At 38.5% G+C, this 17,989-nt stretch overlaps 1 protein-coding gene across 1 annotated transcript in view; it reads right to left on the bottom strand.

Moving 5' to 3' along the window:
• Nucleotides 1-17,989, bottom strand: part of HSF5 (heat shock transcription factor 5) — a 52,782-nt gene that overhangs the window by 10,407 nt on the left and 24,386 nt on the right.

Raw genomic sequence — 17,989 nt, 5'->3', positions numbered from 1 at the left:
CTTTGTTGGCAAAGTAAGGTCTCTGCTTTTTAATATGCTGTCTAGGTTGGTCATAGCTTTTCTTCCAAGGAGCAAGCATCTTTTAATTTCATGGCTGCAATCACCATCTGCAGTGATTTTGGAGCCCAAGAAAATAAAGTCTGTCACTGCTTCCATTGTTTCCCCATCTATTTGCCAAGAAGTGACAGGACCAGATGCCATGATCTTCATTTTTTGAATGTTGAGTTTTAAGCCAGCTTTTTTATTCTCTTCTTTCACTTCATCAAGAGGCTCTTTGATTCTTCTTCGCTTTCTGCCATAAGGGTTAAGTTACTGATATTTCTCCCGGCAATCTTGATTCCATATGATCACAGAAATACCATATGACCCAGCAATTTCACTCCTAGGTATACTCCCAAAAGGATTGAAAGAAGATATTTAAATATATGCACAATGTTTATAGCAGCACTATTCACAATAAGCAAAAAGTAGAAAAAGCCCAAATGCCCATGGGGAGATGAATGGATAAAAAACTGTCATATATATACATATAATGTATTAATAATATTGTTTAGCCATAAGAAGGAATGAAGATCTGATACACATTACCTTGTGGATGAACCTTGAAAACATCATGCTAAGTAAAATAAACTATTAGGTTGGTGAAAAAATAATTGTCGTTTTGCACTGCTGAACTGTGCCTTTTGATATTGGGATACATTCCTAAATAAATGTGGTTATATTACACATCATTTAAATGCACATTTCTCACTTTATGTTTTTTTGCTTATGACATTACTTGCTGTTTATTTTATACTCATTTCAGATTAGAGAAATGATGTTAGACAAAAAGCAAATTTGAGCATTTTTTGTTTGAATCCAAAATGGGTAGTAAAGCAGCAGAGACAACTTGCAATCTCAACAGTGCATTTGGCTCAGAAACTGCTAACACACATACAGTGCAGTGGTGGTTCAAGAAGTTCTGCAGAGGAGATGAGTGCCTCGAAGCTGAGGAGCACAGTGGACAGGCCATCGGAAGTTGACAACGACCAACTGAGAGCCTTCATCAAAGCGGATGCTCTTACAACTATATGAGAAGTTGCCAAAGAAATGGATGTCAACCATTCTACAGTCATCTGGCATTTGAAGCAAATTGGAAGGTTGAAAAAGTTCACTAAGTAGGTGCCTCATAAGCTAACCAAAAATAAAAAATACTGTCATTTTGAAGTGCCGTCTTCTCTTATTCTACCCAACAACAGTGAACCATTTTTCAATTGAATTATGACGTGTGATGCAAAGTGGATTTTATACAACAACCAGCAATGATCAGGTCAATGTCTGGACCAAGAAGCTCCAAAGCACTTCCCAAAGCCAAGCTTGCACCAAAAAAAAGGGTCAGAGTCACTGTTTGGTGGTCTGCTGCTGGTCTGCTCCATACAGCTTCCTGAATCCCAGTGAAATCATTACATCTGAGAAGTATGCTCAGCAAATCGATGAGACGCACTGAAAATTGCAACACCTGCAGCTGGCACTGGTCAACAGAAAGGGCCCAATTCTTCTCCACAACAATGCCCAACCACATGTTGCACAACCAACACTTCCCCAGTTAAATTAATGGGGCTACAAAGTTTTGCCTCAACCACCATATTCACCTGACCTCTTGCCAGCCAACTACCACTTCAACCATCTCAACAACATTTGCAGGTATAACGCTTCCACAATCAGCAGGAGGTAGAAAATATTTTCCAAGAGTTCGTCAAATCCTGAAGCATGGATTTTTACACTCCAGGAATAAACAGTTTTATTCTTCATTGGCCAAAATGTGTTGATTATAATGGCTCCTGTTTTGATTAACAAAGATGTGTCTGAGCCTAGTTATAATGATTTAAAATTCATAGTCCAAAACCGCAATAACTTTTGTCCCAACCTAACAGACACAAAAGGTCATATATCCTATGATTTCGTTTATACAAAATATCCAGAATAGGTAAATCCATAGAGACAGAACACAGACTGGTGGTTGCCAAGGGCTTCGGAGAGGAGGGAACAGAGGGCGGCTGCTTAAGGAACGGGGTTTTCTTTTGGAGTGATGCCAAGTCTTGGATCCAGACAGACAGTGCACCGACACTGTGAATGTCCTAAATGACAGAACCTTTCACTTTAAAGTGGTGACTTTATGTTATGTGAATTTCCCCTAAAAATGTATACTTTCCTATCAGTTTGAAATGATGGGACAGAAAGGAGAGGAAAGCAGGAAATGGCTATAAAAACTAACTTATAACCACACATATCTCAGTTTTCACTGTCAGAGCACAATAACGAGATGCAGAACGTTTACCTTTAGTAAGACACGTGCAGTTCTTAGTTCCAGCAGAATAGAACTGCAGAGGACACTACTTCCGTATCCCTAGAGTCCCTAGCACTGGACTGACCCTAGGGAAGTTATTAAAAAGCACTCATTAAAAGCAACCTATGGGGTGACTGACTCCTCAGATGTTCAAAACTTATCTTTTGGTGGCTAATTAAAGACTGTTCATAGAGACAGAAAGTAAGATAGGTCTTCCAGGTGCTGGCAGGTGAGAAGAAAAACAAGAATTGTTTAATAATCAGAGTTTCGGTTTTACAAAATGAAAAGAGTTCTGGAGATGGATGGTGGAGATGATACAGAACAGTATGAATGGACTGCAGGCCACTGAACTACACACTTAAAAAATAGTTAAGATGCTGAACTTTGTTTTGTGTATTTTACCACGATTTTTTTAAAGATCATTTTTTCCCAGGATCTTTTAAGCATATGAGTAAGATCAAATGGTGCATAAACGCTGAGTGCCACAGGCAATCCTGCAGGGGCTGGAGATGAACACAACAGAATTCTTGTCCTCATGGAGCTTACCTTCAGAGGGAGAGAAAAATAATATAAAATGTCACGTAGTGATGAGCACTATAGAAGACAAACGAAGACAAATAAAGAATAGGGACTGAGGGAGGGCAGGCCACGGGGAATAGGGTACCTATTACAGACAGGATAGTCAAGAAGGTTCCCACGATGAGCTGGCATTTGAGTAGAGAACTGAATGTAATGAGAAAGCCATGTGACTACCTGGGTAAAGAAAAATTTCGGGGAGGGATAAGACCAAATAGGAAGGCAGGACCATGCTTGGTGTGTTCAGAGAATAGTGAAGAGGCTGCTGTGGCTGGAACAGATGAGGGAGATAGAAGGTGGTAGGAGATAAAGTCAGAGCAGTTGCCAAAATCATAGTATGAATTTTTACATTTTCCTCTAAATGTGAAAGAAAACCACTGGAAAAATTGAAGCAGGGAAATAATTTTAAGAGGATCACTCTGATTGCTGTGTGGAGAAAACAAAAACAAAAACTGTACGAGCACACAGTGGAAGAAGAAAGATTAGGCAAGAGATGCGGCGGCTTGGACCATGGTGACAGCATGTAAAGGTGGTAAGTGGTCAGATTCTGGATCTGCACTGAGATAGAGCTGATAGAATTTGCTGATGCATGGGATGTGAACAAAGAGAGTCAAGGAAGACTTCAAGACTTTTGGTTGACTAGAGGTAGCTAGAAGTACTATTTCCTGAAATAAGTAAAACTGGGGAAAGGAGTTACAATGTATTTGGGACACTACTGGACATACAAATGAAGAGGTAGCATGGGAAAAAAAGGTATGCACATTTGGAGTTCAGAGAAGATTGAGACTTAAGATATAAATTTAGGAGTCAGCACTATGAAGACGATAAAAGCAATGAGACTTGTTGATATAACCTAGGAACTGACTAGAGAGAGAAGAAAAGAGGTCCAAGAATTGAGCTCTGGGATTCATCAATATTTAGAAGTGAGGGCAGACAAAGAAGATTTAGTAAAATAAACTACAGAGTGGCCAGTGAAGCTGAAGAAAATCCAGGAAAGGGTGATATTCCAGAAGCCAACTGAAGGCTGAGGTTGTCGGTTCAATGCTGCCGAGGTGCAGGGGACTGAGAACAGACCACTGGATTTGGCACCATGGCAGTAATAGAAAACTTTGATAAGAGCAGTTTCAGCTGAGTAGCAGGAATGAAAACCCGATTAGAAAATCTGGTTGAGATAAGGATATGCTTTCAAGGAGCTTTTCTCTAGGGGGTAGAGGAAAAAATGTAGTAGCTAGATGAAAATATGAATGAAGGGAAAGTGAGAGGAATTACTTTTAACACAGAACCTGTGTGATGGCATGGTGTATGCTAATGGGAATTATCTAATATAAAAGGTAAAACGTGATTATTGAAGAGTAAGGGGAGGATAACTGTTCAGGGCTAAGTCTGTGAGACACAGAAGGGGATGTTGCACACGAATAGAAGGACTGGCCTTTTCCCATTATAAAAGGAAGAAAGGCAAAGTGTAGAGTTACACAGTGGTAGACTGACACATTTGTTGGTGGAGAGATATGAAAGTTCTCTTCTAGCTGCTTCTATTTTCTCAGTAAAACAAGAAACAAGGTCAAAGCTGAGAATGAAAAGAGAGGAGTTGTGTTGGAAGTTGGAGCAGAGATGATATGATACAGTGGCTTTGGAAAATGGGGAGTGTACTGACTAGGGAAATATTACAGGGCTGCCAAGAACACTAAGAGCTCTCATGAATTTAAAATGAGACCATTCATTTTGAAAAATATTTGACAGTAATAAACATCAAAGTAATAACTATTATGAAAATAACAATTTTGCTAAAATTCTATTGCTACCATGTATTTTCTATATATCAGGCACCATACTAAGCCAGTTATATGTTTTATATAAACATATGTCTTCTTATTATCCTCATTTTACAGATGAAACTGAGGCTCAGTAAACAGTCCGGATTTTAATTTAGTTTTTTCTAATACCAGAAGCTTTCTTCCTGTTGACTGTATTGTACAGCCTCTAACAATATGTAAATCTTACACTGAATGTGGTTAAAATCTTTTAATGCCATAGGACCTTATATGTACCAATGTTCTTATAGCCCAACTGTTTGTTAGACTAAGTTCTATCAAGGAAGAATAATTTGCAACTATTTCTCCTTATATTTGCATTACGAAAGCTAATTCCTGGGAACTTCCCTGGTGGTCCAGTGGCTAAGACTCCATGTTACCAATGCAGGGGGCCTGGGGTTATCCCTGGTCAGGGAACTAGGTCCCATGTGCTGCAACTAAAGATCCCACGTGACACAATGAAGACTGAGGGTCCTGTAGGTAGCAACTAAGACCCAACAGCCAATAAATACATTTTTAAAAATAAATATTTTTTCTAAAAGCCAACGTTTTATCATGGATGTTCTAGTTGAAGCATGTCATTTGCTCCCTGCCCCTAATAACATGAAAGTGTCATTAGATGTCATAATAATATCAACATTTCACAACTCCTCTGTTTCACGGCAGGAAGCCAAGTTCAATTAACACTCACCTATCAACACCACTGACCAAAGAATTAGGCTTTACTGAGGAATGGAGGCAGGGTTGGGGTGGGGTGGGGGGTGGGGTGAGGGGGTGAGGACATAAGAGTTAAAACAAATAATATGCTAACTACCTTATCAGTTACAACCATATTATGGAGGGAAAGAGAGGAAATTATTATTTTAACAGCAGGTACCAGAGTCCCTCCTGGGGAGGTAACTGTCTGTTGAAGAATATATCTTGACAATATATCCTGTTTTCGCTGGGCAAGATGAGGTCTCGAGGCCTCATTAGGAAACGGACACCTAACCTTCTCTGCCTATGACACAGAATTAAGGGCCTACTCATCTCACACGCTAGTAAAGTAATGCTCAAAATTATCCAAGCCAGGCTTCACCAATACGTGAACCGTGAACTTTCAGATGTTCAAGCTGGTTTTAGAAAAGGCAGAGGAACCAGAGATCAAATTGCCAACATCCGCTGGATCATCGAAAAAGCAAGAGAGTTCCAGAAAAACATCTATTTCTGCTTTATTGACTATGCCAAAGCCTTTGACTGTGTGGATCACAATAAACTGTGGAAAATTCTTCAAGAGATGGGAATACCAGACCACCTGTCAGGAAGCAACAGTTAGAACTGGACATGGAACAACAGACTGGTTCCAAATAGGAAAAGGAGTACGTCAAGGCTGTATATTGTCACCCTGCTTATTTAACTTATATGCAGCGTACATCATGAGAAACGCTGGGCTGGAAGAAGCACAAGCTGGAATCAAGATTGCCGGGAGAAATATCAATAACCTCAGATATGCAGATGACACCATCCTTATGGCAGAAAGTGAAGAGGAACTCAAAAGCCTCTTGATGAAAGTTAAAGAGGAGAGTGAAAAAGTTGGCTTAAAGCTCAACATTCAGAAAACTAAGATCATGGCATCTGGTCTCATCACTTCATGGGAAATAGGTGGGGAAACAGTGGAAACAATGTCAGACTTTATTTTTGGGGGCTCCAAAATCACTGCAGATGGTGATTGCAGCCATGAAATTAAAAGACGCTTACTCCTTGGAAGGAAAGTTATGACCAACCTAGATAGCATATTCAAAAGCAGAGACATTACTTTGCCAACAAAGGTCCGTCTAGCCAAGGCTATGGTTTTTCCTGTGGTCATGTACGGATGTGAGAGTTGGACTGTAAAGAAAGCTGAGCACCGAAGAATTGATGCTTCTGAACTGTGGTGTTGGAGAAGACTCTTGAGAGTCCCTTGGACTGCAAGGAGATCCAGCCAGTCCATTCAAAAGGAGATCAGTCCTGGGTGTTCTTTGGAAGGACTGATGCTGAAGCTGAAACTCAAATACTTTGGCCACCTCATGTGAAGAGTTGACTCATTGGAAAAGACTCTGATGCTGGGAGGGATTGTGAGCAGAAGGAGAAGGGACGACAGAGGATGAGATGTCTGGATGGCATCACCGACTCAATGGACATGAATTTGAGCGAACTCTGGGAGTTGGTGATGGATAGGGAGGCCTGGCATGCTGCAATTCATGCGGTCGCAAAGAGTTGGACACAACTGAGCGACTGAACTGAACTGAACTGATAGAACAGAAAAAAAAAAAAAAAGGATATCAGAGAAGAGAAGCTATGGTCCCAGTACAAGGAAAGAGGATAATATGGCAGGAGTCCACATCGACTAGTAACAAGCAAAGATGAAAGACTGGTAAAGTAACTGAAGGTCTTTTAAAAAGAATAGTTAACGTTCCATTTAAAATTATTTGCAATATTTTAAATGCAAACCCTTTCTACTCCATCAAATCAGAACAGTGTGCAACACATATGAATACCTTACGTAACTGCTGGGGGTTGCGGGCAGAGCAGTGGTGGGCGGGGTGGCGGGTGGAGGGGGCAATCAAAGCTAGGGGGCTGACTCCACACGTGGTCCGGCAAGGAGCAAGCGGTGAGAAACTGATGAACTGAGAATTAAACAAAAGCAGAAACTCAAAACTAAAAGCCATTGTAAGCCCTGGAAGTTCTCAGAAATCCTGAAAAAGAATTTTTGGTGTGGGATAAGGTTAGCTTGAGTCAATCATATCTAAATCTCAAAAGTCACATTAATATTTGGCATATAAAAATTTTTTTCAAAACACTTCTTAAATTGATCTCTTCTATCATTTTGAGGCTTTTTAAATTCATACTATAAAGTATAAAGAAACTCTTTACAGTATTTAAACTATATTAAATTTTTTTCAATTTTAAAAAACTAGAAAAATACAAAAAGATAGATTTTCCCATAATCCCACCATTATGTATACTCATACACAAATTAAAAAGTAAAAAAACCTTTCTACACCTCCAATTTTACTTCCTCAGAGGTAACCACTGTTACATGTATCAGTTTTATTCATTTCAGACTTTTTAATATAATTTTAGAGTATGTATTTTTCTTTTTCCCTTTCTAGAAAGCAAGTTGTACTAGACACGTTGTACTGTAACTTGCTTCATTCACTTAACATACTGTGAACACTATCTTTCCAAGTAAAAACATATCAACCTACTTTATTTTGTTAAATGATTACATAGTATTTCATTACATGAATTTATCACAGTTTGTCTAGTTCTCCATTGTCAGGCATTTATGCTTTTTTCCAAATGTTTGTTACTATAAATAACACACTATACTGAACTTTATAAGAAAGATTCCTAGGAGTAGAGTTTCTAAGTCAAAGCATATGAGGACTTTAGTTATTTACAGACCATGCCAAACTGCCCTCCAAAAGGCTCTACAAATTTACATTCCAATTATCAAACAGTGTATCCTACATCTTTGTCAAACCTGGATATTATCAATAGTTCAAGTTTTGTCAATCAGATTGAAAAATAAATGTTTTTGGTTGATTTAGTACTTGCATTTCTCTCATTACTGATTTTGCTGAATTGGTTCAACATCCTTCTATACACTTACTGGTCAATTGTATCTCTTCAACTGAATTACACATTAATATAACTTTATTTCTTTTTATTGGATTGCATTCTTCTAGTTGTAGAAGCTTTTATGTATTATGAATACAATGTTCTATATTTCGTGTTGTAAATATTTTCTCAAAGTCCATAAAACAGAGACTTCTGGTTGTCTCCTAATATTTATTCTTCTTTTAAAAAGGCAAATAACCCCCAGCTAAAGATCATATTTCCAAGCTCCCTTGCAGCCTGTTCAACCAGGTGACCAAGTTCTAGTCAAACTGATGTGGTGTAGCCATGATTATGCTCATAAAAGAAAGGGATGTTTATAGCAATCTGCTGGCTGATGAGGGCAAAGTGATGAGCCGTCTTTAACCGTGTAACACCTGAGGGCCAGCAGGGAAGGGAAGCTGCCACATCACCTCTGGACAGCTTACTCTCAGACTGTAACATGAGCAAGAAAATCAACTTCTAAATTGTTTAAGACACTGGTGTTTTGCTTTTTACAGTAGCCTAATTCATACGTGGACTAATATGGAATTTGGAATCTACAGTGAGGTGCTGCTTGTAATTCAAATAAAAATATGTGATTCTAGCTCAGCAGTCAGACGGCAGGTGGTTGAGACACAGTGGGCTAGAATGTTGGTGATCTCTGTAATCCACATCAAAACATTTGGTAAAATCACTGCCTGTGACACCCTGGAAAGCAGACCACATGCCAATGGGTATGTAACCAGAAGGGGAAAGGCTGAAAACATTCACAATGTGTTGGCTGTTTCCTGACACATTCAGCAAAGCCCAAAAAGATAAACTCTAGCTAGAGGTAGCTGGCATGCAAGTAGAGACGCAAGAAAATATTCCTCTGCCTGTGGTTGGTCACCAACTGACTAGCGTTCAGTAATGCGAGGTTTGCTGTAATATCCCAACTTGAAACAGTAGTAAGAGGTACCTCTAAGCTTTTCTCAAGTACTTCTGACTATGACGAAAATCAGATTAAGAGTCTTATCTTAAAAAAAAAGTGTTATCTTTCCAATCAAACCCATCTTTTCAGATATCTCAATATAAAGTGCCATTAGGTTGAGGGAAGAGGATGGGCAAAGTGCAAACAGTAAATCAAATACCAGACTTTTCAGGCTTAAAAACTACCTAGATGCGAAGTCTAACACACACTTGGAACGACCAAAGAGAAACAAAAGTCTTCCAAGTTCTTTCGAAAGAATTAAAATGCCAGAGGTATAAAAAGCCTGGCCTGTTAAAATGTGTGATTGTTCAGCCTCTGAAGTAATCCTCAGACCCTTTAGGTCCACTCTAGCAGAAGCAGGCAACAAAAACTGGATTGCTTCAAAGACATGCATATTCCCCAGCACCACTGCAACATAATGATTTGTGTGTATCAATAATGTGTTCCTTTTGATTGCTGAAAAGTACTCGATAGCATGGATATACTATAATCTATCTGTTCACTTTTTAATGGACATCTGCAGTAGTTTCTAGGGCTCTCTGTGTATGTGCGCTTAGTTGCTCAGTCCTGTCTGACTCTGCAACTCTATGGACTGTAGTCCGCCAGGCTCCTCTGTCCATGGAATTCTCCAGGCAAGAATAGTGCAGTGGGTTGCCATTCCCTTCTCCAGGGGATCCCTGGGTTGTAATATTTGACTGCACCTGGTCTTAGTTGCTGCAAAATGGATCTTCAGTTTTCACTGCGGCATGCTGGATCTTTAGGTGTGGCATTCAAACTCTTAGTTGTGGTATATGAGATCTAGTTCCTTGACCAGGGATCAAACCTGGGCCCCCCACAGTAGGAGCTTGGAGTCTTAGTCATTAGACACCAAGGAAGTCTCTCTCATTGTAGTTTTAATCTGACTTCCCTGATGATTAAACATCTATTCATGTGCTTACTGGTCATCTGTATATCTTGTTTTGAAAAATGTCTCCTCCTGTTGTCGCCTCACCTTAAGAGTTCTTTTCACATTCGAGATACTATCTTTGTTTTGATATATGTGTTGTCAATATTTTCTGCTAGTTTTTGGCCTGCCTTTTCATTTTCTGAAAGATATCTTTCAAAGAGCAAAAGTTTTAAATTTTGATGAAATCCAATTTACCAATTTTTTCTTTATTGATCATATATTTTGTGTCCTAAGAAATTTTTGCCCAAAGGAGCAAAGTTTGTCTTTCTTTTTTCCCAAGATGTTTTAAAGCTGTAGGTTTTAAATTTAGGTCTGTAAAGCATGTTTCTTTATTCTTTTTTTTTTTAAGTTAGTTAATTTTTGTGTGAGGTGTGAGGTATGCGTCAACGTTAATTTTGTTGGAAACACTTTCCTTTCCCCATTGCACTGCCTTAGCACCTTTGTTGAAACTCAATTGACCACACAGGTGTGGATCTATTTCTGGACTTCCTATTTTGTTTCATTCATCTGATTGCCTCCCTTTTCACCAATACCAAACTATTTTGATTATTATTGCTTTATGGCAAGTCCTCAGTTCAGTTCAGTTCAATCACTCAGTTGTGTCTGACTCTTTGCAACCCCATGGACTGCAACACACCAGGTTTCCCCGTCCATCCCCAACTCCCAGAGCTTGCTCAAACTCATGTCTATTGAGTCAGAGATGTCATCCAACCGTCTCATCCTCTATTGTCCCCTTGTCCTCCTGCCTTCAATCCTTCCCAGCATCAGGGTCTTTTCTAATGAGTCAGTTCTTCACATCAGGTGGCCAAAGTATTGGAGTTTCAGCTTCAACATCAGTCCTTCCAATGAATACCCAGGACTGATCTCCTTTAGGATGGACTGGTTGGACCTCCTTGCAGTCCAAGGGTCTCTCAAGAGTCTTCTCCAACACCACAGTTCAAAAGCATCAATTCTTTGGCACTCAGCTTTATAGTCCAACTCTCACATCCATACATGACTACTGGAAAAACCACAGCTTTGACTAGATGGACCTTTGTCGGCAAAGTAATGTCTCTGCTTTTTAACACGCTGTCTAGGTTGGCCATAGCTTTTCCTCCAAGGAGTAAGCGTCTTTTAATTTCATGGCTGCAGTCAAAACCTGCAGTGATTTTGAAGCCCAAAAGAATAAAGTCTCTCGCTGTTTCCCCATCTACTTGCCATGAAATGATGGGACCAGATGCCATGATCTTAGTTTTCTGAACGTTAAGTTTTAAGTCCATGTTTTCACTCTCCTCTTTCACTTTCATCAAGAGGCTCTTTAGTTCTTCTTCTCTTTCTGCCATAAATGTGCTGTCATTTGCGTATCTGAGGTTATTGTTATTTCTTCCAGCAATCTTGATTCCAGCTTGTGCTTTCATCCAGCCAGGCATCTCGCATGACGTACTCTGCATATAAGTTAAATAATCAGGGTGACAATATACAGCCTAGATGTACTATCTGGAACCTGTCTGTTGTTCTGTGTCCGGTTCTAACTGTTGCTTCTTGACCTGCATACAGATTTCTCATGAGGCAGGTAAGGTGGGCTGGTATTCCCATCTCTTTTAAGAATTTTCCAGTTTGATGTGATCCACACAGTCAAAGGCTTTGGCGTAGTCAATAAAGCAGAAGTAGATGTTTTTCTGGAACTCTCTTGCTTTTTTGATCATCCTAATGATTCAGGATGGTAAGTCTGGTAAAGCCTCCTCCAACTTTTTATTTTTAAAACTTGCTTTGGTTAATCTGTGTCCTTAGAATTTTCTTTTAAATTTTAGAATCAGCTTGTCATTAAAGAAAAAATGTCTACTAGAATTCTGATTAGGATTGCATTGAGTTTACAGATCAATTTGGGGAGAACTGTCACTTTAACAATACTGGCTGTTCTTAAATTCATGAACATGGCACATCTTTCTATTTCTTTAATTAATTTTTATTAATTCCTTTCAGCAAAATTTGTAGCTTTCAGTGTCGAGGTCTTAAACATCTTTTGTTCAGTATATACCTAGGTATCTTTTGATTTTGGTCCTATTGTAACTGTTTGATTTTTTTAAATTTCATTTTCCAGTTGTGTGCTAATTTATAAAGAAGGAATTGTGTCTGCATATTAACTATATGGCCTGCTAAGCAAGACATAACCTTGCTAATTCATTTATTTGTTCTAGTAGTTTTGCTACATTCCTCAGATTTTTAACATAAGTAACCATATCATCTGCAAATACGGTTTCACTTCTCGCTTTCCCATCTATACATCTTTTACTTCTTTTTATTGCCTATTGCAATGGCTAGGTCCACGGGTACAATATTGAATACAAGTCATAAAAGTGGGCATCCTTGCCTTGTTCCCAATCTCAGGGGTAAACAGCTTAGTCTTTCACTATTGATCATGATCCTTTCTATACAGATTTTATAGATGTTTCTCTATCAGTTTGAAAAAGTTTCCACTATCCCTATGTTGTTGAGAGATTTTTATTACTAAAGTGTGCTGAAGTCTGTCAAATGTGTTCCTTGCATCTACTGAAACTGTCATAGTTTTTCTCCTTTATTCTGTTAATATGATGAATAACATCATTTAACATTTGAAATACAATCAAGTCTTGCATTCTTGAGACAAATTCTATTTGGTTTGTCCATCATTATTTTTACACATTGTTGGAGTCAATTTACTAATAATATTTTGTTAATTATTTTTGCACATATATTCATGCAGATTATTAGCCTGTAATTTCCTTTCTTCTTGTGAGGAAAATATTTGATAACCAACTTCTTTAAAAGAAAGATGTAGGGCTATTCATTGGGTCTTCTTGTGTGAATTCTGTCAAGTTGTATTTTTTAAGAAACGTGTCTATTCCATTTATGTAGCTGTGTTCATTGACATAAGGCTGTCCGTGGTATTCTCTTATTATCATTTTACCATTCATAGATTCTGAGGTATTAGTCTCTTTTTCATTCTTAATAGTTATGATTTGTGTTCTGTTTGTAATCTCAGGGGATCAGTCTAGCTAAGAGTTTGTCAAAATTTTCGATCTTTTCAAAGAGCTAGTTTTACATTTGTTAGTCTTCTCAATTGTCTGTCTTCTATATCACTGACTTCTACTTTTAATTTATTTATTTTTGGCTGTGTTGTGTGGCTTGTGGGATCTTAGTTCTAGGGATCCTGGACTAGGGATAGAACCCACACCCTTGGAGTGTCCTTTGGAAAGTCCAAAGTTCTGAGTACTAACCACTGGACCACCAGGGAATTCCCTCTGCTTTTATTTTTAACATTTACTTTGGGTTTATTTTCCTCTTCTTTTTCTAGTTTCATATGGTAAAACCTCAGGTCATTGATTTTAGGTCTTACTTATTTTCTATTAGCCTTTAAAGCTGTATGTTTCATTCTAACACAGCTTTAGCTGCATCCCACAAACTCAGATATTGTATTTTGATTGTCACTCAATTAAAAATATTTTCTAATTTTTCTTGTGATTTTGTCTTTGACTCACAAATTATTTAGAAGTATGCTACTTTATTTCCAGATATTTGATCTTTTCCTAATTTGTTATTAATTTCTAATTTAATCTGTTATATTCAGAAAATACACTTTGTATGACTTCAATTCTTTTCAATGTATTGAGACTTGTCTTACGGCCCAGTGAATGACCTATCTGGTAAATGTACCGTATGCACTTGAGAACAATGTATATACTCTGCAAGCACTGGACGCTCAGTGTCCAAACATGCCAATTAGATCAAGGTGGTTACCTTGTTCATATCTTCTTTGTCTTTAACTGATATTTTGTCTGGTTATTCTATCAACTGCTCATATAAAAGTATTAAAATATCCTAGTACATTGAGGAATTGTCTGTTTCTCTCTTTAAATTTTGTTATTTTGTTTCATGTATTTTGAAGCTCCATTATTACACAAAACACATTTATAATTGGTGTGTTGCTGTTTTTCAGTCACTTAGTCAAATCCGACTCTTTGTGACCCCATGGACTGCAGCACACCAGGCTTCTCTGTCCTTCACTATCTCCCAGAGTCTGTTCAAACCCATGTCCATTGAGTCGATGATGCCATCCAACCATCTCATCCTCTGTCATCCCCTTGTCCTCATGCCCTCAATCTTTCCCAGCAGCAGGGTCTTTTCCACTGAGTTGGCTCTTTGCATCAAAGTGTAGGAGTAAGGAGCATCAGTCCTTCCAGGGAATATTCAAGGTTCATTTCCTTTAGGATCAACTGGTTTGATCTCCTTGCAGTCCAAGGAACTCTCAAGAGTCTTCTCCGGCACCACAGTTCGAAAATATCAATTCTTCGACAATCAGCCTTCTTTATAGTCCAACGCTCACATCTGTATATGACTACTGGAAAAACTATAGTTCTGACAATATGGACATTTGCCGGCAAAGTGATGCCTCTGCTTTTAATATACTATCTAGTTTGTCACAGCTTTTCTTCCAAGGAGCAGGTGTCTTTTAATTTCATGGCTGCAGTCACTGTCCATAGTGATTTTGGAGCCCAAGAAAAGTCTGTCACTGTTTCCATTTTTTCCCCATCTATTTGACATGAAGTGATGGGACCAGATGCCATGATCTTAGTTTTTTGAATGTTGAGATTTAAGCCAGCTTCTTCACTCTCCTCTTTCACCTTCATCAAGAGGCTCTTTATTTCCTCTTCACTTTCTGCTATTAGGAATCATCTGCATATCTAAGGTTACTGATATTTCTCCCAGCAATCGTAATTATAGCTTGGGATGCATCCACGGTGGCATTTCACATGATGCAATCTGCATGTAAGTTAAAAACGCAGGGTGACAATATACAGCCTTGATTTACTCCTTTTCCAATTTGGAACCAATCCATTGTTCCAAGTCCAGTTCTAACTACTGCTTCTTGACCTGCATACAGGTTTCTCAGGAGGCAGGTAAGGTGGTCTGATATTCCCATCTCTTTAAGTATTTTCCACAGTTGGTTGTGATCCACACAGTTGAAGGCTTTAGCATAGTCAATGAAGCAGAAGATGTTTTTCTGGAATTCCCTTACATTTTCTACGATCCAGCCGATGTTGGCAATTTGATCTCTGGTTCCTCTGCCTTTTCTAAATCCAGCTTGAACATCTGGAAGTTCTTGGTTCATGTACTGTTGAAGCCTTGGCTTGAAGGATTTGGAGCATTACCTTGGTAGCATGTCAAATGAACGCAAGTATGTGGTAGTTTGAACATTCTTTGTCCTACTTCCCTGATAAACTGTTCATCATTATGAAGTGGCCCTTGGCTTGAAGGATTTGGAGCATTACCTTGCTCGCATGTGAAATGAGCACAAGTATGTGGTAGTTTGAACATTCTTTGTCCTACCTCCCTGATAAACTGTTCATCATTATGAAGTGGCCCTCTTTTGAACACTCTAGGTCTTAAGGTCTGTTTTATCTGATATTTAAGAATAATCATACCAGCCACCTCATACTTTCTGTTTGCATGTTCTTTTTCTATCCACTTACTTTCAATACATGTCTCCTGTAGTCAGCCTACAGTAGAAGTTTCCCCTTTAATCTACTCTAGCAATCTCTGCCTTTGACATCAAAGACCATTTATGTATATAATAGTTGTATTGGTTGAATTTGGGTCAACCACTTTATTATTTGTTTTCTCTTTTCCTTATTTTTCATTTCTTTCTTCCTCCTTTCCTGCCTTTTTTTTTTTTTTTGGATTGTTTCTATTATGTTGGTGATTATCCTGGAAACTACAATATGTCTCCTTGTTTTCTTCTTACTGAAGAACACCCTGCAGAACTTTCTTTAATGTTTATCTGCTGTGGTGCATGCTCTTGATTTTGTGTTTATCTGAAAATGTCTTCATTTTTGCCTTCATCATTGAAGAATCTTTTTGCTGGGTAGAGATTTCCAGGACTCCAGATTTCTTTTAGTATATTTAAAATATGATTCTACTCCTTCTGGCTTCCATTGCTGTTGTTCAGAAATAAGCTGTTAGTCTAACTCAGGGCTTGGCAAATTACAACCTCTAGGTCAAACTGGGCCCAGCATCTGTTTTTTGTAAACAAAGTTTTACTGAAATATAGCCACAACCATTCACTTATGTATTATTTATGACTGCTTTAGTGCTACAACAGCAGAACTGAATAGTTAAACAGAGATCATATGGTACTGGCATAAACACAGAAAAACAGACCAATGGACTGGAATAGAGGCCTGAGATAAATCCTCATACATATGGTCAATCACCTTGAACAAGGATGCCAAAAACACTCAATGGGGAAAGGTCTCTGCAACAAATGTGCTGGGAAAACTGGATGTCCATATGCAAGAGAACCAAGGTGGAACCTTATCTTACATCATCTACAAATATTAACTCAAAATGGATTAAAGACCTAAATATGAGACCTAAAACTATAAAACATCTGAAAGAAAACACAGTGGAAAAACTGTATCATACTGGGCTTGGCAATGGTTTCTTGGATACGATACCAAAAACACAGGCAACAAAAGCAAAATTAGACACACGGGAGAATGTCAAACTTACAAACTTCTGTGCATCAAAGGACACAGTCAACAGAAGGACTGTGAGCAGAATATTAGCTAAATTAATGTGATCTTGAACAAGTTCCCTATCCTCTTCAAGCTTAAGTGTTCTGATCTTTAAGTAGATGACAATACCACTTTCATCAAGTTTGTAGTATGGCATAAAAATGAGCATGCAGTGAATATTCACTACTGTCCTTTTCGAAATTGCCTTTAAAGTCCATGCCATTGTTTTGAACATCTTCAGTGGTAAGAAATCTTAATCTCTGATTACAGATTGGATCATATACTCAACTAAAAGCAACTGTACAAGTTAAGTTTACCAAATAAGACGAGTGGTCCAGATAGTTTTTGGTCAGTAGGGAAAGAGCAAATAAGCCAAGATGGTGGTGGTCAGGCTCTCTCTCCTCACGCTCTCTCTCACCCCACGTTTCATGAATAATGATTATGTAACAACTGAGATCATTTATGGGGCTTCTCTTGTGGCTCAGCCTGCAATGTGGGAGACCTGGGTTCAGTCCCTGGGTTGAGAAGATCCCCTGGAGAAGGGAAAGGCTATCCACTCCAGTATTTTGGCCTGGAGAATTCCATGGACTGTACAGTCCATGGGGTCGCAAAGAGTTGGATAGCACCGAGCATGTGTATCATGAGGTACTTGCTTGGCCATGGACTACTTTTGTTCTGTAAGCATATGTAAGTTCCACCTGGAAAGCCCTTGAGGGAGGTTATGTTATGTCTGCTGCTATGGCTGCTGTACCAGCCAGGAGAGAAGAAATAGCTGCAGTTCCTACAGCTCCTTCAGTTTTCTTCCAACCTCTTAGCTCACACCTTGCCTACCCTGCATTCAGCATAGAGTATGAACAGGGAGACATGGTCTAAATGGCACTTTGCAGAAAGAACCCTGTGAGTCTAAACAATACCTCGATCATATTACTATTAGCTTACTTTTGGGGAAAATTCTCCAGAAGTTCCCAAGATTCTTCCGATTTTTATAGGTTAAAATGACTGTTTGACCGGATTGCTTAATTCACTGAATTGCACACCTCTGACGTGCATATAATTTAATAATATTCACACTGTCTACTAAAGAATTTGATGACTTGGTTTTGGATCATGTAAGAAACATGTTTTATTAGATGTCACTATTTTCTTAAAAAAGATTCTGACCTCCAATTACAATAAATAAATTTATATTAAAAAAAAAAAAGATTC

Source organism: Bos mutus, chromosome 19 (assembly GCF_027580195.1).
Source record: "Bos mutus isolate GX-2022 chromosome 19, NWIPB_WYAK_1.1, whole genome shotgun sequence".
NCBI classification, from domain to species: Eukaryota; Metazoa; Chordata; class Mammalia; order Artiodactyla; family Bovidae; genus Bos; species Bos mutus.
The sequence above is the reverse complement of the archived record's forward strand: the minus strand, read 5'-3'. Positions and strand labels throughout refer to the sequence as shown.